Here is a 23,269-nt window from a genome sequence, read left to right on the forward strand (position 1 = left end):
TGTGTAAAATTCTTGAGTGAGTGGTTGCAGATCAGAGCCAGACTCTCTTGGAGGAAACCTGGTTTCTAGATCCATTTCAGTTGGTGTTTGTGCCCAGTTTTGGCATAGAAAGTGCTTTGGTCACCCTGTATGATGACCACTGCTGGGGGGGGTGGGATGTGTCCCTGTTAATTCTATTTGACCTCTCCATGGCTTTTGATACCATCAACCATGGTATCTTTTTGTAGCGGCTGTCAGAGTTGGGGGTGGACAGCACTTACCTTGCAGTGGTTCTGATCCTACTTGAATGGTTGCTTTCAGAGGTTGTTGCTGGGTGAGTGTTGTTTGATCCCATGGAACTTCAATATGGGGTTCCTTAGGATGTCCCTATTTTCATTGGAGAAATGTTGGAGGGTATGGAATTATCCAGTCCCCAAGTTGTCTGAAGGCAATCCTGTATAGGAAAGATTAAAAAAAAAATCTTTAATGCTCTATTATGTTTTTATATATGTTGGAAGCCACCCAGAGAGGCTGGGACAACCCAGTAAGATGTGTGGGGTATAAATAGTAAAATTATCACTATGGTATAGGATGTCCTCATTTTCATCACAGAAATGTTGGAGGGTATGTGGAAGCAGGACCTGAGTGCAAACAACAATCTCCCTGCTTGTGGTTTCCAGCAAATGATATTCAGAGGTGAACTCCCTCAAACAGTGAAGGAAGAATAACTATTGTGACGTGTTTCCAACAAATAAGACATACTTTTCCCTCCTGCAAGCTTTCCCTGACCACTGGTGCCACTTTTCAGCTGCCTTCTGTATTGTTCTGATGATGTTACAGCATTGCTATGTTTTATTGTGGTTATGTTATTGTGTTGATGCAAGTTAATCTGCTGTTGTAAAGTGCTTTGGGAACGTGAAAAGAGAAAATGATCAAGAAATGCTTTTAAATAAAATTGTTGTACTGTATGTTGGTGCTTTAATGGTTTAAAAACATTGTTATTGTATATTAATTCCAAGGCTACTGAAGCAAAGCTCTGTTTTGAGAGGCAAGTTATACACCCTGAAATAAATATATGGGAGGCCAGACTTTCATTGAACAATACAAGGAATGTCTCAAGGATCAGTGCAGCCTAACCATGTCTACTCAGAAGTAACTTCTCTTGAATTCCAAGGGGTTTACTCCCAGGTAAGTGGGGGATTAGATAGCAGTCAAAATCAATTCCTTGTCTTCTCTGTGTTGGAGGGTGTGCACTAATGTAGGAACCATGTATGATATGTGGGGGAACATCTAGCAAGCGTCAACCATTCTGAACAGATATTTTCAAAGAGATAAGTCTTGTAACACCACAGACTGTGCATTGAACGCCACCATTGGCTTTATTGACCACCTTTCAAGAAAAGCAGAAAGACTCGCAACACAAAGAACTCATTACAGACTTGCTTGTGGTGGCTTGACAGCTCATTGCACAGAATTGGAAAACACTGGATCATCTTCAGCTCTCTCTGTGGAGAGAAAAGGTGTGGTCAGGAACACGATAGAGAAACAAAGTAAGTATGTTAAAACATGAAACGCTGCTCAAGACTCAAATGACTTTCTAGAAGCATGGCGTCCATTCATTACTTTTTCTAAGAACAACAAAGATATAGGGCAGCCGCCAAATACACATGCTCACTTGTGGCGTAATGAACTCTGCTGACATTGTTGCCTGTTCCATTATGAGGAGACAGAGTGTTTCTAATTGTACTTGCGAAGTTATATAAAATTAAAAATGAAGGGTTGAGAAGAGACTCAATCCTTCTTTGGAAGTCCTTAAGCAGAGGGCCAAGAGCCTTAAGAATATAGAGTTGCCCCATCTAGTCCAGCATCGTATCCTCCAAGTAGCCAACCAGATGCTTCTGGGAAGCCTGCAAGCAAGGTGTGAGTGCAGCAACATTCTCTCCACTTGTGACCAGCAGCCACTGGAGGTTTACTGGCTCTGTTACTGAAGGTTTTATACATCTACTGTGGCTTGCAGCCACTGATAGACTTGCTCCTTCATGAATTTGTCTTCAAAAGCCATTCATGTTGGTGGCCATGGCCACGTCTTGTGGCAACCAACCGTTGAAGGTGCTCTAGCTCTGGATTTTCTGAATCAATAAGTGTGTATGTGAAATGACCCTCACTGTGGAGGTCCAACCATGGGCTTCAGTAGGAAATTTACTAGTGGGGCAGCAAAGTTTTAGAAAAAAACACTGGAAGGGGGATAAGGCCAGTTTTTCAATAATAATGCTTGTACATAATATCTCAGATTCTGCAAATGCTATAATCTACACCCATTCCATGATTTAAAGCAGATGGCTTCTCCTCAAAGTACCCTGGGAATTGTACTTTACCATTGGAGAGCTACAATTCCAAGTACCCTTAACAAACTACATGTCCCAGGATTCATGGGGGATGTATGGTGTGGGTGTGATATTACTCTTTTTAGTAAACAAAAATGGAAACTGGGAGTCTGGAGATTATGGGGTGGACTGCCACCCTTGACCCCACGCTTCTGGATGTCCATGCCTCCAACTCTATGATGCTCTGGGGGTACGTCAAATTCTCCGTGCTCCACATAGTGTCACAGAATCCTACAACCCAGCAAAATTGTTGTGTACCCGTATGTGGTAAAGATGATATAGTCTACGGCATGAATGTTTGGCTTCCTAAGTTGCGGTTATCCAGCAATGAGTCCACATAAGCATGTGCAAGCTCCTAAAACCCCTTTCTGAGTTTTGCAGTGGAAGGAAATCCTTTCATTTATCAAACCTCATTTCTCAATGCTCTTTCCTAAATTAGATCCTCTATCAGCGTGCATTGCTCCTTCTTCCTTCATACAGTGCTTTTCATCCAGGTCATAAGGAATATAGTACATTCTCCTGTGACCCAGCTCATTGTATTCCCATTGCATCTTCTAATTTATGAATTTCAGTAGTTGGGACAAATCTTCCATGCCGTAACCTCAAAACATGATTGATGAGAGACTCAAGCTCATGCAAAAGGCGACTTATCAGCTGGTGTCAGACTTGCTCTCGCTTGCAATTTTTCTTATTTTCTTTGCCCTGACCTTGAACGCTTTCCACAACCATGGATTTTGTGCATAAACAAAAGCCCCTCTCTCAATGAAAGAACAAATGCAAGGAGGCGAGGAGAGAGTAGTTAGGATTGGAAAGAGGCAAGGTGGAAGTGGGAACAACATGTATTCTTCTAGTACTAAAATGTATGTTAGTCTCACTGGGATTTTCTACCTGCCTTTGAGACAGTTTTTCCGCCTTTGCACAGACAAAAGGGCAATTGTATGGTTAGGAGATCTTGACAAGTATGGATTTTTGACAACGAGCCGCTATACTTTGTGATGCCTTCCCGGTCCACAGATGGCAACACCGTTCCAAAAAGATAATCTAGGGTTATATGCAACTAAGCTACACTCGGGTCAGATCCACTGAAATTAATGGGCCTCAATCATGTTCATTAATTACAATGGATTTACTTCAAGTAGGACTAAAATTACTGACAAGTTTAATATGTAGCAATTGCCGACATCTAGGAACTGAGGATAACTTCAATTCAGTTTGCATTTAAAAGTGAACCAGCCTGTTTTGCCATTTCCAAAACAGTATCTGAACCAAAACACATCCAGCCTTCAAAATCTGCATTGCTCTGAATTTTGCAGGGCCATTCTGCAGCCAAGTCATGTGTACAGAAATTCATATTCCAGGGGGAAGTGTGCATAAAAGCATATATTAGGGAAAATATCAGACAAAAGCTAATTCTATTAGGGTAAATTGCTTTGCCAAAAAAAATGTGTATATTAGGAGAGATTTGCAGTAAAATGCTAATGAATTTTCATGAGCACTTTTCTTTAAAAATGCAAACTGATATGCAAACGTGGATGGTTAAGTTGCAGGAAGCAAGGAGTAAGTATGAATAGACAGATCTCTGAATGGAGAGATGTAGATGGTAGAGTCACCTAAGAATTAGTATTGGGACCAGAGGTGCATTTGGGGGAAGCGCTACCATTTCAGTTGCATTGGGCATGGAGCCTTGGGGGCACTGCAGGAACCAAATTCCATGTGAGGAATCATTAGCAAGGGAACTGAAAATGAAATTGCCAATATCGTAATGCCATTATACGAAACTATGATGTGACGTGGATGGCGCTGTGGGTTAAACCACAGAGCCTAGAACTTGCCGATTAGAAGATCAGCAGTTCGAATCCCCAGACAGGGTGAGCTCCCGTTGCTTGGTCCCTGCTCGTGCCAACCTAGCAGTTCGAAAGCACGTCAAAGTGCAAGTAGATAAATAGGTACCGCTCCAGTGGGAAGGTAAACAGTGTTTCCGTGAACTGCTCTGGTTCTTCAGAAGCGACTTAGTCATGCTGGCCACATGAACCCAGAAGCTGTATGCCGGCTCCCTCGGCCAATAAAGCAAGATGAGCGCCGCAACCCCAGAGTCATCTGTGACTGTGACTGGACCTAATGGTCAGGGGTCCCTTTACCTTTACCTGTGATGCGACCACATTTGGAACATTGTGTACAGCCCTAGCCACCTCAAAAAGGATACTGTAGAATTAGGAAAAGGTTCAGAAATGGGCAGCCAAAATGATCAAGGGGATGGGGAGAGTCCCCCATGAAGAAATGTTGCAGCATTTGAAATCCTTTAGCTTAGAGAAAAAGATCAGTAAGTGGTGATGTGATAAAAGTACCTAAAATGATGCATGGCGTGGAAGAAGTGGACAGAGAAAAGTTATCCACTCTCTCGTCTAACACTAGAACTCATGGACATACAATGAAGCTGAGCGCTGGAAGATTTAGGACAGATGAAAGGAAATATTTCTTCACACAGAACATAGTTAATCCATGGAAATCACAGGAGGCAATTTGCCTCCACAGTTGGAGGCAAACATAGTTTTGAATATCAGTTGCTGGAAACCACAAGAATAGAGAGTGCTCTTGTGCACAAATCCTGCTTGTGGGTTTTCTGCTTGTGAGAAGAGGGTGCTGGGCTAGGTGCACCATTGGCCTGATCCAGCAGGCTCTTGTTATGTTCTTTTGCTAGAGCCAGGCATTGATGAGGAATTATCAAGTGTTTTCAGTGTTAGTCATATCCAGGGTAGACCGGCTGAAATTAATGGACATGGCTGATGCAGATTCATTCATTTCAAGAGGTCTACTCTGCGTGGAGCTCTCATGGGTATGGCTTTAAGCTCCTAGTCTTGGGGAAACAAGCATGGGATTGTAAACAAGAAAGGTACTGCATAACCACCTCTCTTGAGACACCTGGGATTGAGCACAGAGCTGCCACATGGACCTCTACTGGAGGAAGTTATCCCTGGTCACCTTGCAACTATCATCTGAGAAATAATGAATGCTTTGTTTCTGGAGTGCTGCACCTTTGCCATTGGGACAGACTTATCATCATCTTGAGACACAATCTGCTGAGATAGCTTCCTTCAGTGCCAGACAGTCCATAAAGTGAAGTGAGATAGCTGACCCTAGAAGGCAAGGTTAAATGCAGCTGGCTAGATAATAAGAAAACACCCATTTACAATGCATTTCCTATAGCTGGGGAAGACTATCACTGTAAATTATTAAAAAGACAAACTCACAAAACATGAAGCAACCCAAGGCAAATTATATATGTTTGCTGCTAAAAGTTTACTTAATGAGGTCCTCAGAGCTTTCCCTCTTCCTTGGATCCACCTTGGGGACCCATTGTCATCCAGAGCTGTAAAGGACTAAGGGCTCCCCAAGCTGACTTCTCTCTTTGTCTTAAAACAAGGATTGGGAGACAGTAGCACTCCAGATGTTGTTGGACTACAGCTCCCACCACCCCCAGCCAGTGTGACCAATGGTCAGGGGCAATGGCAATTGTAGCACAGCACCACCTGGATAGCCACAGGTTCCCCAGCCATGCTCTAAAGAGTATTGGTACTGCCTCCCCACTGTGCTTTACACACAGACCTACCTAAGGAGGCTCTCCACTTCTTCCATTGATTCGTCCTACTTTCCAGAATGTCATTCCTGCTATTCTTATCTCTGTTACCTTTCCACTCCTCCAGTTCTTGTCTTCCCCTTCAAACTTTCAGGCATGATGGGAGTTGTAGTGTAGCATCACCTGAGGGGCCATAGGTTCCCCATCCTTCAAATGCAAAATGGCGGCCTGCTTCTTAAAAAGGTGGGCTCTTTGGACGCTCCATTCTTGTCTAGATGTTAGCTGCAATCATTCACTTTATTTGTGTTCTTCCTTTTCCTCGAGGGCCCCAGGATCGCAACTGCAGGGCTCAATAGTTTTTAACTTCACAACAATCCTGCTAGGCAATTTTGTGGGTGCTTTGGGGAAAAGTGCCCTTGAGAGGCTGTTGAACCCCAGTTCCCATCAGCCCCACGTAGTATGACCAATGATCAGGCATGATGGGAGTTAAACGTCCAACAGTACTGTATCTGTGTATCTGATTAACTGTTTCATTTGCTATTAATGTATTACATTTTCTGTTTCAATTTGAAATGTAGTTCTAGTGAAATATGGTAAGTACAATAAATCAAAATCACATCACAATTATGGAAACACCAAGATGCCTCAAAACCTTTTTGAAGACTCCAGTAGGACTGACTCACAACTAACTCTCTCTCTCTCTCTCTCTCTCTCTCTCTCTCTTGGCTTGACATGAGACATTAAGCTTCATCACAAATATCAAAACATGAAAACACTTCCAAGACTTAAAACTCCTTTGGGAGCCACTTATAATTTCGAAGCCTTGTATTCCAATAAATTAACTCCCCAAAATATAAAGCCTTGAGATTCTTTAACAGTACTACAGTACATTGTCAGTAAGGATGAGCAAACCTCAATTTCAATTTCTCCCAGTCTTAAATACAGTTCTGCACATTTGAGGACATAGGAAATGCCTGCTGTATCAGGCCAATGGCTCATTTAGAACTATATAGAGTATTCCCAATGTGGTCACACCAAAGATTTATATAATGGCATTATGATGTTGGCAGTTATATTTTCAATTCCTTTCCCAATGTTCCTTATCATGGAATTTGTCATTTCACAGCTGCCGCACACGGGGTCCCCATCTTCACTGAGCTATCTGCTACAACCTCAGGGTCTTGCTCCTGGTCCGTCACTGCCAGTTTAGACCCCATGAGTGTATATGTGAAATTAATATCATTTTGCCCTGACATACATCACTTTTCACCTGTACAAACAAAACACTTCCACATGTCTCCTCTTCATGACTCACCATCACAACCTTCCCCACCTCCTTTCCTGAATGCCAAGTGAAATAATCAGACCTCACCTCTGACTGAGAATGAATCTCCTTCATAACACACATCTTCTGGGATATTTCAGCGCTCAGTAGACTTCCATCTGCAGCTGGTATACACTGAAGGCTAAGTGCCCATTCTGCTAGGCCCTGCAGCTGGATTAACATGGTGTGCTCCCCACTGTTGTCTATTTACTTCCTCCTTCCCATGGTCAACAACCCATCTCTAGCTCAGAAAGCAGAGCCCCTGCCCCTCAACATCGCCCACCACACCACCTTCACTGTGGGCTTTGCAACATTATGCTGTTGTCAACTCTGAGGCTTCTGCTGTGTCAAGCAAGTAGTGATGATGTCCTCTGGCATTCTGGAAACCATAGAGTACAAACAGAGATGCACATGTCTAGAAGAGATTGCAGGACTCATTGCAAATGCCACAATAAACCCCAGAGTCCTGGATTGAACAAAATGTATTTGGCAGAGCAGAATAACTATTGACAGCTCCAGAAATGGGAGGTGGACATAGCTGAAGGATTAGCACCTCAGGGGCATGCTGAACCTGCCGCCAATGTATTTCTGTAATAGGTCCAGAACCGTATTGGAAAATGGCAGAGTTATGGATCAATCCCAGAATTGTGCAGAACAAGTGACACAGATTCCTCTTTGTGCAGAACACCACCATTCTTAAGCATATAAGAAGAGCCCTGCTGGATCAAATGGAAGGTCCATTGAGTAATAATGGCTAACCAGAGACCCATGGGAAACCCACAAGTAGGACATCAGGGAAATTCTCTTTCATGGGTTCATCAGCTTTAAGGTTTCCAGTTTAAATCTGTCCTGCTGATGTGCACACTTAATTCTTCTAGTCTTTAGAACAGAGATAGTCTACCAAATAACTGTTGGACTCAAGCTCCCATTAGCCTCAGCCAAGGGATAGGAGTTACAAATTAGCAACATCTGAACTTGGATTGCCCCAGCTGATGATGAATGGGCTGGATGAGATATGAAGAAACTAAGCGAGTCAGACTTGGGTTTCAGTGTAGTCTTGATACCCTTGAGATGAAAAGGGGAATGTGTCCTCTGACATTTACAATAGCAATGTGTGCTGCAGAAAGAGACTTAAACTTCAAAAGTCCTGTTATTTCCAGTATGTATCCATTTTTTGTTTAATCATTTCCGCTGTGGTTTATCATCAGGTTGATTAATTTATCTCTTCAAGGAACCTTTAGTTGGCTCTGCTGTCATGTCATTCCTCACCCCACTCCTTCAAACGCCTGCAGAAAAGTGAAAAACTAATTAGTGCCATTCTTTTTTCCTCCCTGTGTGTGTATTCTTTTATGCTTCTTTTTTGTATCTCATGTTTGGGGTTTGTGAGGTGGGCATTAAAGTGGCATAAGAACCAAGGGGCTTTCCCCTCCCCCTTCTCCTGAACAAAGGGGGAGCCATAGCTTGTGGAGTGAAGGGAGTCGTCAGATCTGTTTTAATAGATGTCCAAGCTCTACTGAACAGAAGAAGGTGTAAAGGACATTCAGTGTGAATGAAAGTTGAAGGTACCTCAGAGCAAAATCTGAGCATGGGAATCTGTTTACATTACCAGGACAGAACTGAGCTCACAGTCCTTTCACACAAAAGACTACTCCTAGTTTACTTTCTTCAATCCAGTACAGTGGTGCCTCGCAAGACGAAAAGAATCCGTTCTGTGATTCTCTTCGTCTAGCGGTTTTTTTCATCTTGCGAAGCAAGCCCATTGAAGGATTAGCGGATTAGCGCTATTAGCGCTATTAGAGGCTTTTAGGGGCTTATCTGCTGATCGGATCAGCTGATAAGCGGCTTAGCGCTATTAGCGGCTTTTAGCTGCTTTTATCGGCTTATCTGCTGATCGGATCAGCTGATAAGCGGCTTAGCGGCTTAGAAAAAGGGGGGAAAGGAAAAAAAAACCAGCAGGAACTCGCAAGACATTGTTGTCTTGCAAAGCAAGCCCACAGGAGATTCGTTTTGCGAAGCACCTCCAAAACGGAAAACTCTTTCATCTAACGAGTTTTCCGTCTTGCGAGGCATTCGTCTTGCGGGGCACCACTGTAGCTTTATTTAGCTGAGAAGAAGCCCTGATATATTTAAAGAATTGGAACATAGGCTCCATCTGCACTGTTGCTTTAAAGCAGTATCATACCTCTTTAAACAGTCATGGGTTCCCCCAAAGCGTGTTCTCCTTCAGGGAGAGCACGTGTTGCAGTGGGGTCTACTGAGCCACCCCCTTTGTTGCTGGGTAAGTTCTCCAAGATGGCCAGGGGGCAGTGATTGGATTGCTGAGTTGCTGGGGGGAAAGTTATGTTGCAATTTTGGTGGGAGGGGTAAAAGGTTTAAATACTCTGCACGCAGCCTTGTACTTTCTCTTTTGCTGCATGCAACGGATCACCCGCCCACCCGCCCTAGAGTAAGGGGTTGTTGCGTTGACCTTGCTATGCCTGTCATGGGGTCGTCTGCCTTTGAGCAGGGGCCTGGTAGGAATTTTTCCACCTGGCAAATTGGCTGGCTGGGTGGTTTTTGCCTACTGCGTAGCAAATCATCACAACTTGTAAGGTTGTGGTTAGGCATTGGTTATAAATCTGGTGGAGGAGGGGTTAGGATAGGCTGGGCCTGCCCCTCCATGGTTGCTGCGGAAAGGGAATTCCGTTAAAGGAATCCTGGGGCTTGCCATCTTTTCGTCCAATCCCTGGAATGGGACTAGGGCCGGCAAGCCTTCGGGGAGCAGGCGGGTGAGAACTGAGGGTCTGTGACTCAGCTCCAATTCTTCCCCGACTTGTTCTCCCACACTGGCTTTCGGTGGCGCCCGGAAGTCAGTTCTGTCCCTAGGTGGGGGGACAGATAGTCTTAACCAATGCCTAAACAACCACTCACGGTTTGTATTTGAATAAAGTTGTGGCCAAAATCATGCCAAAAAATCTTAAACAAAAATTACGTGTCCGTTGTGAGTTATTTTGGGGGGTGGATTGGGGACCTTGACACGCAAAGAGAAAGAGGGGTTGTCTATTGAACCGATTGCAGCTCTGTGAGGGGAATGGGGCTCTCCTCACCACTCTTAGCAGCCTTAACAAACTACAATTCCCAAGATGTTTTACAGGGCGGTCATGGCTGGTTAAAGTAGCACAATACTGCTTGAAATGTTTAGTGCTGGCGGGGCACTAGAAGTCCTTGCTGCAAATCACATAGAGATCATCTACCAGTAAAGCCCAATCTACCTTCTCCTCACCCTTCCTACAGATGACCATTGAAACAGTAGCAGACAATGGGTGGAGTGGGTTGTTTTGTTTACCTAGAGATAGAAGGGGAGAGGTGAGATGGTGAGGTCAGTGCAGTGCAAACCCAACAGTAGGGACACCAGATTGGCTCTGCTGGTGCATTTGCACTATGCAGACCTTGACACTACCTTGTCCCATCCCACCCCCCAAGTGTTAATGCTCAGGGATATTGGGAGTTGTAGTCCAACATGGGGGGTGTCTGCAGTTCCACATCCCTGTTTTAAAGGTTTGGGCCTGGAGAATAAATTCCGAAACCACTGATGCATTTTTTGTAGCTGGAATTCATTTCCCACCGCCAGCTCTCCCTCTTTTTCTTTTCTTTCTTAAATTTTGCAAGCTATTACAAATACAGAGAAATGCTCTCAGGATGCCATTGAACTCAGACAGCACCTGGTATCAGAATGGATTGTTTCAATATGGATCAGTCCATGTTTTCTCTTTTGCCCAGGCCTCAATCTCTAAGGGAATAATATCATATTAGTCTTCAATAAAATGATTCTGGCTCCCCCCCATTGCCTTCCCCCAGCTAGCAGGAGATTACAGCAGGAGAATGGAATACTCAAATACCCAAAGGTGCCATGAATTCTCTAGAGCTGACTCTCTTATTTATTTATTTTGTTTCCTTGGTTTGCTTCACTGATCAAGAAAGAAAGAAAAACTCTGAAAAGTTGTGGATTTCAGTAATACCTGGCTTATTCACTGATGCAACTGGAAACTGCATTATCTCCTCTTTTTTTACCACTCCCACCCCCTGCTTTTTCACCTGTCACACACGGGAAAAAAGTCTGCTTCCCCCTGACAATGTTGTAGCTGCTGCTCAGCTGGGAGAAGGGGTGACTGTGAGCTCATTATTTTATGCTCAATTTCCCTCTTTAATACCTAGGATAGGCCACCAAGAGGAGGAAGAGGAGATGGAAAATAAACACAGGTAAGAGGGATGGGGGGGGAAGAGAATTTGGTTCAGGATGCATTTAAATAAAAATGAACCCACCCTTTGCAATTTGTACTTCTCTGAATTTTGCAATGCAGTTATCCAGCCACGTAATGAATGCAAAAATGTATGTAGTAGGAGAGCAGTATTAGTGGAATTAACTTTCAAAAAAGAACACCGCATTAAGGGAAATTGTTTTGTAAAAATGTGTGTGTTTGGCCAAGTTGCACCTGAAAAGGGTGGGAGAAATTCACACTAAAATGCTGATGGATTTTCAAGAGAAATGTTTAAAACCAATCAACCACAAAGCACATGTGGAAATGTGAAGAACCAAACATGTGGTGGTATTCAACTAAGTTTTACTCTGAGTAGACCTGCTGAAATTAATGAACCTAATGAAGTCATGCTCATTAATTTCAAAAGGTCTACTTTGAGCAACAGTCAATTAAATACAACTGAAAGAGTTGTATCGGAGCAGATACACTGAAAATAATGAGCATGACTAGGTTAGGTTCATTAATTTGATAAATCTATTCTGAGTAGGACTAACATTGGCTACAACCCTTATATTTGAAAAATGTGAAACAAAGAAACAGAAATTGACAGATCCACCAATTCTTAGGAAAGTTCCACTTGCAAGCCAAAGGGAATTAAACTTCCATTCTTCTTAATAACAATAAAACGATTTGCCCCTCTCCTGCTTCTCTAACACTCAAACACTCCCAAACTGCATCAGCGGGAGCAGGGGACAACCTCTAAGCCTCGTTGGGCAAAAGGACAAGGTAGGAGAGACATTGCCTGCTTGCAGAAGCAGACTTGGGCTTTGCAAAAGAGATAAATTCTTCATGCACCCCTGCCTCCTTAGGCCCACATCTCTTACAAATGAAAATAATTGGATTTCTTGCACCCCAGTTAAGAAAAATCCCTTTTCTCATTGCTCTCAGACAATTGCCTGAACTTACTAATTGTCTCCAGATGTCTCTGTGAGAGCCAAAAGAACATGGTGTGTAGAAAGCAGCTTGGGAGAGTATTGTTGATGTCTCTCTCTGTGTGTGTTTTATATTTAGCTAACAGGCTAAGTTCAAGATGCTGGAACCTGGTGTACAAGGCCCCAGTGGTGGCTGGTGCCCATTGGTACTGGTGGACTAGAAGGCAGGGAGACTAACAGCTGGTGGAGCCAAAGTCAATGGCAGGCATAAACACACCCTGACTAGCTGGAAGCAAGAAGGCAAGCTGATGGGGGCTGTCTGAGGTTGGTAGGGCAATGCCATGGAGCCAGGGCTGACTGCTTCTAGAATAAAGATTCCTAGGCTATATGGACTAATGATTCTGTGAAGTCAACTGTGAGTAGGTCCATGGCAGACTGAAACAGCCGTCTCATGTGGCTTAATCCCACAGGGCCTACCCTTCCATTGCGACCAGAGAGGAGAAGCAGTGATGGCTTCTGGAGAGATCTCTTGAGATCTCTGTGAGATCTTTACAGACGCTGCTGTCATGTGACTCTGGCAAGTGAGGCTTTGGTGGACCAGATGGTGGCACCTTCCGGTTTTGCCTCAAGCGATGAAAGGGAATGGGCTGCCCCTGAGTCAACTTCATACCAGTTAAGCAGCTGGCATTGAAGAAGGGAAGCTCAGAGGGTGGGGTGTCAGTCCGGCAAAGCTGGATGAAGCCTTTGGATTTCTTGGATGAAGTTCTGCTGGAGCGGGCAAAGAGGGGTTGGGGACACAAAGATGGGAAAGCAATTGAAAAATACGCTTCAAGAGGCTGCCCAGGCATTTGGTGTAAATAAGTCAAGCGAATTAGTTTGTGCTCTCTTGGAAAGAAAAAAGACGACATTTCCACAGGACACATTGCTAAATAGCTTGGGCCTGAGACAACAGCAGCTGCAAAATAAACGAGGCAGAGATAAAGGGGGGAGAAAACTGGCCTTGATGTGGAAAGAAGCATCAGGCAACTCAGCCAAGAGCAAACACAAAGGGAGGCTGGCAACACAGGAAAGGGTCTGGCAAGCCAGCCGGCCCACTGCAAGGCCGACATATGAATGTCACTGATTTAGTTGTGTTTTTAATCCACCCCACTCCAGATAGTGAGAGCAAGGTTCTTTTTCAAGCCCCATCTGCACATTTAAAACAAGGCACTGTAAACCACCATGGTTTCCCCCAAATAATCCTGGGAACTCGAGTTTGTTCGCGGTGCTGAGAGGTGATAGAAGACCCCTGCTCTTCTCACAGAACTACAGTGCTCCGAGTTCCTTGTGAAGGAGGATTTGTTGTTAAAGTACCCCGGGAACTGTAGACCTGTGTGTGGAGTAGGTGATATCCAGCATCAAGGGAAGTAATAGTGCCACTGTATTCTGCTCTGGTCAGACCTCACCTGGAGTACTGTGTCCAGTTCTGGGCACCACAGTTCAAGAAGGACACTGACAAACTGGAACGTGTCCAGAGGAGGGCAACCAAAATGGTCAAAGGCCTGGAAGCGATGCCTTATGAGGAACGGCTAAGGGAGCTGGGCATGTTTAGCCTGGAGAAGAGGAGGTTAAGGGGTGATATGATAGCCATGTTCAAATATATAAAAGGATGTCACATAGAGGAGGGAGAAAGGTTGTTTTCTGCTGCTCCAGAGAAGCGGACACGGAGCAATGGATCCAAACTACAAGAAAGACGATTCCACCTAAACATTAGGAAGAACTTCCTGACAGTAAGAGCTGTTCGACAGTGGAATTTGCTGCCAAGGAGTGTGGTGGAGTCTCCTTCTTTGGAGGTCTTTAAGCAGAGGCTTGACAGCCATATGTCAGGAGTGCTCTGATGGTGTTTCCTGCTTGGCAGGGGGTTGGACTCGATGGCCCTTGTGGTCTCTTCCAACTCTAGGATTCTATGAACACCTCTCAGCAATCTTAACAAACTACAGATCTCAGGAAGTGGTGGCAGCTTAAAATGGTATGATACTGCTTTAAATGTACAGTGCAGACAGCGCCTGCACTGTACATTTAAAGAGAGGGACAGAAGTCACCAAGGAGAGAACATTGCTCAAAAAGAATGCAGTGCTGGCTGTCACATGTGTGAACATTAAGAACATGAGAACAGCCTGTTGCATCAGGCCAATGGCCCATGTAGCCCAGAATCCTGTTTTCACAGTGGCTAACCTGAACAATACATCACATGCTAAGTTAGCTTGGGATGGAGGTGACATTTGTCCAGTTTACATTTTAATGTGAATCTACAAAATTCACAATTTCTGAACCAAGGCAATTTTGCGTATTATTCTCCAGCCCAAGAATACCTGCAAAAAATGCATATATTGGCGAAATTGGCACACAGAAATGCATTTTGTTGCATGGGGGAATTGCTTGCATAAATTCATGTCCTACATACAGTCCTACGTACACTTATAAGGCTGCAACGTATATAGGTAAGTCAGGGCTTGAGTTGAGGATTCCCAATCTTCAATTTGGCTTCTTGTAAATTAAGTAAATGCAGAGTCCTAGAGCAACATTGGAATTGCATATAAAAATGTGTAGATGGAGGGGAAATATACTGCCTGTGAAAATGGGGCAAACCAAAGTTCAGATGGGGAATGTGAGAAGCTGAAATGGATCAGTAAGTCCATTCCTATATACAACTCATAATGAGTGATGTGGCCTTCCCAACTCAATTCAGAATAGGCTTTAGCAAATCAAGCTGTTTCCCACCACCAACAAGGGAGGAAAAATCTGGAAAATAACACATTTTTCTGCAATCCAAGCTAGTATCCTTTGCCACATGCTGTGGCAGCAAATTCCATAAATTAATGATCTGTTGTGTCAATGGCTTTCTTCTTCCCTGAATCTACTGCCAAATGATTTCACTGATGTTCTGTTAGGATGACATAGGCGAGGATGGGGGAGGAATGCCTGTCTCTATTCACTTTCTCTAGGTCAAGCGTACTTTCTCTCTCTCTCTCTTTCTCTCTCTCTCTCTTTCTCTCTCTCTCTCCCTCTCTCCCTCTCTCCCTCTCCCTAACCACAATTATCTTTTCTAATGAACAAAGACCCATACATTTCTAACCTTTCCTTTGAGGAAGGAAGGAAGAATTGAGGAGAAATCTAAGTTCCTTTTCCATTTTCATGCAGATCTGCTTAATTCACACAGAAACAATACATGAACTGAAACAGAGATGATCCTTCAAAATGCACACTTCTGCACTTCTCTGAGTTTTACGAGGCGTTTTTCCAACTGCACAAAAAAATACACATTAGTGAAAATGCACTATATATAGGGGTAAGTGCTTGCAAAAAGAAGTGTATAGTGGATTAAATGCATGCTAAAATGCTGGCAATTCCCCCCCCCCCCAGGAAGATTAATAATTAAAATAACAAACTGATGCAGGAATGTGGCAAACTGGACCAGACTGGGAAAAATGAGAAACTGACATTTTACCATTTCTTTATTATTTCCATTTATGGACTGCTTACTTTCTGGAGAGCCTGAGGCAGTTTAATATGGATAGATAGATGCGTGCGCACACTCACACACTCACACAGTACAATTTTTTAAAAGTCAAATGATTAACATAAAAACAAAAAACAAATACATAAAAATATCCCTAAGTATAGTATCAATATAAAGTCAGAGAGCATCACAAGGGAGCATAATGTAAATTCCCATCTTACATGAAATGCACTGTTCATACCTGCTCAATTAGATAGATAGATGATAGATAGATGGATATATTAGATAGATAGATAGATAGATAGATAGATAGATAGATGGATAGATTAGATAGATAGATAGATGATATAGATAGATAGATAGATGAGAGAGAGAGAGAGAGAGAGAGAGAGAGATGATTTCCTGGATGCCAAGATCCAAGATTGGGGCAAATACTTTTTGGTGTGAAAACCCAAGCACAGATTTAAAATCACAAAATATTCAGCAAAATAAAGTGTGGAAGCACAGGCTGTAAACCTTAACATGTGCCCTTTAAAATTCATTCCAAAATTTCCCACTTCCCCTAGCAGGGAAAAAGACCACAGGTTTGGTTAGTTAAAGATAGTTTACTTACAAACTCTTCAAAGGTCAGGTTCATATGGTTCAGAAAGTTGGACTGGCAGTAAAACTAATCTTAGTTCCAAAGTGGTAAAGTTCCTATTGGGATAGGAACTCAAACATGGCTGATGAGAGCCATGTGGTTGAGCTGGAGCAAGCCGCGAAAACCTCTTCACATGCTGAGCTTTTCAGACAGACGGGAGGTGAACAAAAGGCTTGATTATTATTTCCTCCCAAGGTAAGGAAAGTGATTTAGCTAAGCCTGGCAGGACAGCTTACTCTATGGTATTAACACCTTCATGCATCAATTAGACTTAGGCATGTTGATTATATGAGGTTGGTAATCCCCTTTTTTTTTTTAAATATTTTTATTGGGTTTTCACATTTTATATAGACAAAAACAAAACACAGAACACCAAAACAAACATAAAAGACAACAAACATGTACAATTTCCTAACATCTTATTTTCTAACCCTAGTCCTTGACTTCCCCCCACCCCCACCCTTGCCTCCCTATTCCCAAATTTATGTCAGCAAGTTGGCATTTCCTTTTCCATCTTAATATTAATCCTTTTATAAAGAAAAACAAAACAAAAATAAATTTTCCCTAAGTTGGACCCCAATTCTCTTCCCTCGATTTCTCATTTTTTCTTGAATAATTTTCTTATTAACTAAACCCCCTGGTCTTGAGTGTTGTTTGAATTTAAATGCTTCCCTCCCTCCCATCCCCGGTTTGCGTCCTTTCCCAAGACATGTCCAAAATAACAGTTTTTAGCCTGGGTTCCGCACGTCCGAGGCTCTCAAATCTCTTTCAGTCCCTCTCCGCCGGTTTAGTTGGTAGTCCTTTTTGTCGGTCATCGAGTCTCGAAAGAGTTCCTTCACAATCAATCCAATCAGTCCATAGTCTCTTCCCATATTTAGAAACAACTTCTGAAGAATTTCCACAAGGCCTGAGTCTTGATGATAATCAAAATCAAAGTCTATGTGGAGGCCCCAATTGTACTTCTTTATTTCAAGTTCCTGAATTCCATAAACTCCCGGGGCCTCCACTTTCGTCTTCTGTGTCTTTCGTAGGCTTAAAATGGATTTAATCCAATAGTCTCCTTGCTTGTGTTCTCCAGATGTCGGCTTCTGGTTAGTATTTTCCCACTTAACTTGTTCTCTTTCTTGTTTTGTCTTCTCCTCTTCTTTGTTTATTATTTCAAATTCAGCTGTGGGTTCTTTCTCACTCAAGTCCTCATTACATTCAGCAGAACTACTTGTTTCAGAATTCAAGGTCATCAGTTGTTTACTCATAGCTGTAGTCTGCTCCTGTAAGGTTCCCACCAGTGAAAACATCCTTTCGATTTCTCTCAGTATCTTTCCACCCACAGCCATTGTAATTCCACAGAATTCCCCCTAGAGGGAATCTGGTTACTTAATGTTCTTTTCTCCAACAATCCTCTGTCCTGTTATTGTTTCTTTGTTTCCAACAATTTTGATTCAATTGTAACTCCTTTTAATCCGGAGAGATCTTAAATAGCAATTTTTCCACTGTTAACAGTCCATTTGACAGCTTTGACAGCTGTCAAATTCTGCTCCTCTATACAGGCTCCAAAGCAGGTCGCTCCCGGGCCCGGGAGGGAGGGTTGTTTACAACAAAACAAAGTCTCTTCCAACACTCCACTCTCCTGCTCAAATTTGCCTTTCCAAATCTTGGAAGTTACTGTCCTTTTGAAACTCACCCTTTACAGGGTAGGCACTCCAGCTTAGCTCTTATATCGTTGCTCTGGATCGTCTGCAAGGGGGGGTGGGGACTTCCTTTTAGCACACCCCCCGGTCGTCTCAAATTCAGAAGGTAAAATTTTTAAAGTTCAGTTCCAGATTACTCACGGGTTCTTTTTTTCAGTCCAAATTTCAAGGAAGGAAGTCAGCGCTCTCCAGTTATGGCTCGCGGCTTCGCTCAGCGGCGGTAGCGATCGACTCTCAGTGCCGCGCCATCCCCCGTATCCCCTCCGTAGCCTTTAAAAAGGCTCTTCGCGAATCAGGGGGGGCGCTTAAGGCACCCGCCGAGTCTTCAGTCCGCAGGCTTCCGCGCCTGCGGTTTTTAAGGGTCCCCGTGTCGCCGGCACGGCAAAGACCCATCCACCGCTGAGCCGATTCCCTCCGGAGCTCGGAGGGAATCCGCCATTTCCAGATCGCGCCAACCCGGAAGTCTGAGGTTGGTAATCCCACAGAAAGAGCCTCCGTGGAAGAAGTTATCACATGATGTTCCCCCCTGGACTTCAATTGAAGTACAGGAAGCTAGGAAGGCTGAACAGGTGATTGTAGTGTGCTCGCTGAATTTGTTTTTTAAGTCCTCCTTTCCCCTTTTCTTCACTTATTTGTTTAGAAGTTAAGAAAGACTGCACCTAAATAAATAAAAAAGAACAGTAGTCAGACACATAGTAAGCAATGTCCCCATGCTTACAGGACAGCCTAGCAAATGAGCATGAGCACCCAGGGAGGCTGCAGAATGCAGATGACTATAGAGATAATTTGTACAAAGAAAGAAGGGACACTTACCAAAGACCTCCGCCACCTCTAATATAAAATAAATGTGCTTTCAAAACTTCACACACACCCCTTCAAAGCTCTGAGAATTTTAGTTTCTTCATTGACAATTTCAAAATGCAGTTTCTTTTCACAATAATTGACAATGAATTGTTGGTGGGGAGAGGATGCAGATTAATTTTTTTATCACAGTGCTAACAAAGATACACAGCTAGGTAGAGGAGCGTAGCTTTGGCTTAAATGATAGCAACCTTTCCTAAGAGAGGGAGAGGGAAACCATATCCTGCACTATGAGAAATGAACAAAACGTTTGCCTGCCAGCGTTTTGGAAAGGCTCTGTTGGAGCTGAATGCTGATGGAGGAGAATATTCAGATCGGGAACATGATGCCCAGAATAGATTTAACAAGTTAAAACATTAATGACAACTACACTCTTCCCTTTGGGTACCATTATATCTGTCTCGCATCTGACTGAACTGACTAATCATGGGCTTGCCTGCATTGCCCTCTCTTTCAGAAACACAGGAAGCTGCCTTGCATTGAGTCAGGCCACTAGGCCGTCTATCTCAGTACTGTCTCAGCTCTTCCGGGTTTCAGAGAGGGAACGTTTCTAGCCTTACCTGCAGAGGCTGGGGATTGGACCTTGGACCTTCTGCACAGCAAAGCAGATGCTCTGCCCTGAGAAATGGCCCATCCTATTTCAGTCCTTGTATTGCATCAAATCCTTGGCCGTGCACTTTCTCCTCTGATGTATTGCTTTTATCAATGGCTTCTAGCCATTATGACTGTGCATGCTACCCCCAGTATCAGAGGCTGTTTGCCTCTGAATACCAGCTGCTGGGAAACCTGTGTGGAGGGACTACTGATGTATTCAGATTCTGCTTGTAGGCTTCCTAAAGGCATCTGGCTGGCCAGCACAAGAACTGGATGGGCCTTTGGACTGATCCAGCGGGGCAGTGCTTACATTCTCATTCCCAGCTGTAAGTGAGCCCTAAGACCCCATCTACACCGTACATTTAAAGTAATAATAATAATAATAATAATAATAATAATAATAATAATAATAATTTATTTATACCCCACCCATCTGGTTGGGTTTCCCCAGCCACTCTGGGTGGCTTCCAACAAAAGATTAAAAATACATTAAAACATCAGAGAGCCAGTGTGGTGTAGCGGTTAAGAGAGGTAGACTCGTAATATGGTGAAAGGGGTTCGCGTCTCCGCTCCTCCACATGCAGCTGCTGGGTGACCTTGGGCCAGTCACACTTCTGTGAAGTCTCTCAGCCCCACTCACCTCACAGAGTGTTTGTTGTGGGGAAGGAAGGGAAAGGAGATTGTTAGCCGCTTTGAGACTCCTTTGAGTAGTGATAAAGCAGGATATCAAATCCAAACTCTTCTTCTTCTTCTTCAGTCATGAAAAACTCCCCTAAACAGGGCTGCCTTCAGATGTCTTCTAAACATCAGATAGTTGTTTATTTCTTTGACATCTGATGGGAGGGTGTTCCGCAGGGCGGGCGCCACCACTGAGAAGGCCCTCTGCCTAGTTCCCTGTAACTTCGCTTCTTGCAGTGAGGGAACCGCCAGAAGGCCCTCGGTGCTGGACCTCAGTGTCCAGGCAGAACGATGGGGATGGACACGCTCCTTCAGGTAGCACTATGATACCACTTTAAACAGTCACGGCTCCCCACAAAGCACCCTGAGAGCCCTGGTTTGTTAAAGATGCTGAAAGTTGTTCCCCTCCCAGGGCTACAATTCCCAGAGTCACTTCTCAATCCCTCTTTGTGGGGCACAACTCCCTTGCCCACAGCTTAGGAAGGAGGAGGTCAGGCCACCCTTGACTCTTCCAACATGGCTTCCAGATTTTAACTGCAGATGGATGGTTTAAATCAGAGATAGGGCATCTGTGCCGTTCAAGACATTGCTGGATTCCTGCTTCTAGTATCCCTAACCATTGTCTGGGCTAGCTGGGGGGTGGGGAAGCAAAGGAGTTGGAGTCCAATGACATCTGGGGGGGCACAGGTTCCCTCTTGCATGATTTAGGGGAGAGAGATTTTGTGCTGGCCATCAGGCAATGGCTTTTTTCCACCTGCTTTGCCCTACCTGCTAACCCCAGGAGCCTTCACCAGGGAGCTCTTTCCAGAGGAAGAGCTATGAGAAGAGAGAGACTTGCTGGTCATCATGGGGAGGTTGGTTTCACCTGTGCTGCCCCACCTCCAGCCCAAGGAACCTTCAGAAAGGAGTTGCTGCCGTGGCCATTATGCATACCTGTCATTTAATGGACTAAATAGAGGGAAAGATGATGGGTCACGGGGGTGTGGAGAGTGTGGGGGTGAATTCAACAGTGCTTAGTTTACTTTCTAGGTTGCTATTTTGTTAATGTTGCTAATATCTTGTATATTATGGTTGCCGTAGTACTTTGCCAATCCTATAATATGGCTTTTGCTGTTATTGTGATGTTTAGCTTTTTTAAAGTTGTTTTGTTAATAACATTTTATAGATTGTAATTGCTCCTACTGATGACTTGTAATTGTTTTACTGGTGGTTTGTTTATGATTCTATACCTGTGATGCTCCATTATGTTAATTTTATTGTATGCAAGCCGCTTTGCTATGCATTTAAATGAAAAGCAGCATAGAAATATAACAAATCAAATCAATAATCAAGTTGTGTTAGCCCAAGAGCTTTCTCCTGCCCCGCTATTCCTGGCTGTGGGTACAAAGGAGCAACGTGGTTTTTACTGTAATGCGATGCAATGCACTGAAATTCTATTTGAACACCATCTCCCTCTCACATCCACTTTGAATTCCTTTTGCCCTGATGCTTTCAATAAACCCACATTTGTCCATGCAACAGAGCTTTTACAGAAATGCTGCTCCTTTTAGTGACCTGGATTGGCGTGGTGCTTTTTTTATTCCACAGCAGTATACAAAGGGTTTTCGGAACAAAAGAGAGAAAAGAGCCTATGGGAAAGAACAACAATTATATTTTTTAAAAAGCGTAACAATATCACAGCTTCCTCCCACCTCCTCACTTAAGGAAATAAACCCCCCTTTTAGTTGTCTGAACTCGAAAGCTGAGGTCTAAGCTGAAGGCTGAGAATGTGTAGATCAGACGCAATACAGGGAGGGGGTGAATTTGGAGTGCATGGTTGGAAGAAAGGACAGGTGTACAGAGGCCTGGGATCATCCCACAGAGAAGGCAGCTCCCATGAAGTTACAGAGGAAACTGACTGCAATCTTAGCCATGCCTACGTGGAAAGATGTCCTATAGAATTCAATATTGCTTACTCCCCAGTAAGTGGGGTTAGGTTTGCTACCTAAGTAGGGGGACATGGACTATCAAGGCCAGGAGGAGGAGCAGGAAGGGCCATAGCTCAGTGGTAGAAAATATCTACATGGTGCCTAGGGAACAACTTGCACCTTAATATCAGCAAGAAAAAGGAGATGGTGTTGGACTTTCAGAGGAAGAGAGGAGAACTAGTCCCGCTGTACACTGGGGAGGGCAGTGTGGAGAGAATCTGTTCCTTTAAATTCCTGGGAGTTTATCTCAGTGAAGACCTTACTTGGAAAATCAATACAACCCAGGTGCTTAAGATAGCCCAACAGAGACTGCATCTCCTCAGAGTATTGTGAAAGAATGATGTCAATCAACATTTGATGATCTCCTTCTACTGGTCCACAATAGAAAGTGTCCTTTCATACTGCATCACAGTGTGGTACACTGGTTTGACATCAACTGATAGGAAGTGCCTACAGAGGATGGTGAATGCAGTACAAGATATTATGGGCTGTCCTGTGAATCCGCTGGATGACATCGTGAAAGAACGTTGCCTCAGGAGAGTGAGGAAAATTCTCGGGGATGATTCACACCCTGGCCGGCACTTTCTTGGTCTCCTGCCCTTGGGCAGAAGATAAAGAAACAAGATTAGTCACACCAACAGGGTAAAGAACAGCTTCTATCCATGGGCTGTTAGGCTGCTGAATGAAAAGATAACAACAGGGCAACTGACTTTTGGGTTTGGTGGGTGTCCGTCAGTAAACGAGGGGAATTAAGACTAAGAGAGCTGAGTGGGGGGTGCTTGTGTAATCTCACTGTATACAAGTTGTACAAGTGACAATAAAGTATAAAGTTATAAAGTTAAAGTTAGAACACCCTCTTTCCATGCAGATGGTGCCAGGTTCAATCTCCAGGTAAGGATGCGGGAATCTCC

This window comes from Podarcis vaucheri (assembly GCF_965113315.1).
Source record: "Podarcis vaucheri genome assembly, chromosome: 16".
Taxonomy (NCBI): Eukaryota; Metazoa; Chordata; class Lepidosauria; order Squamata; family Lacertidae; genus Podarcis; species Podarcis vaucheri.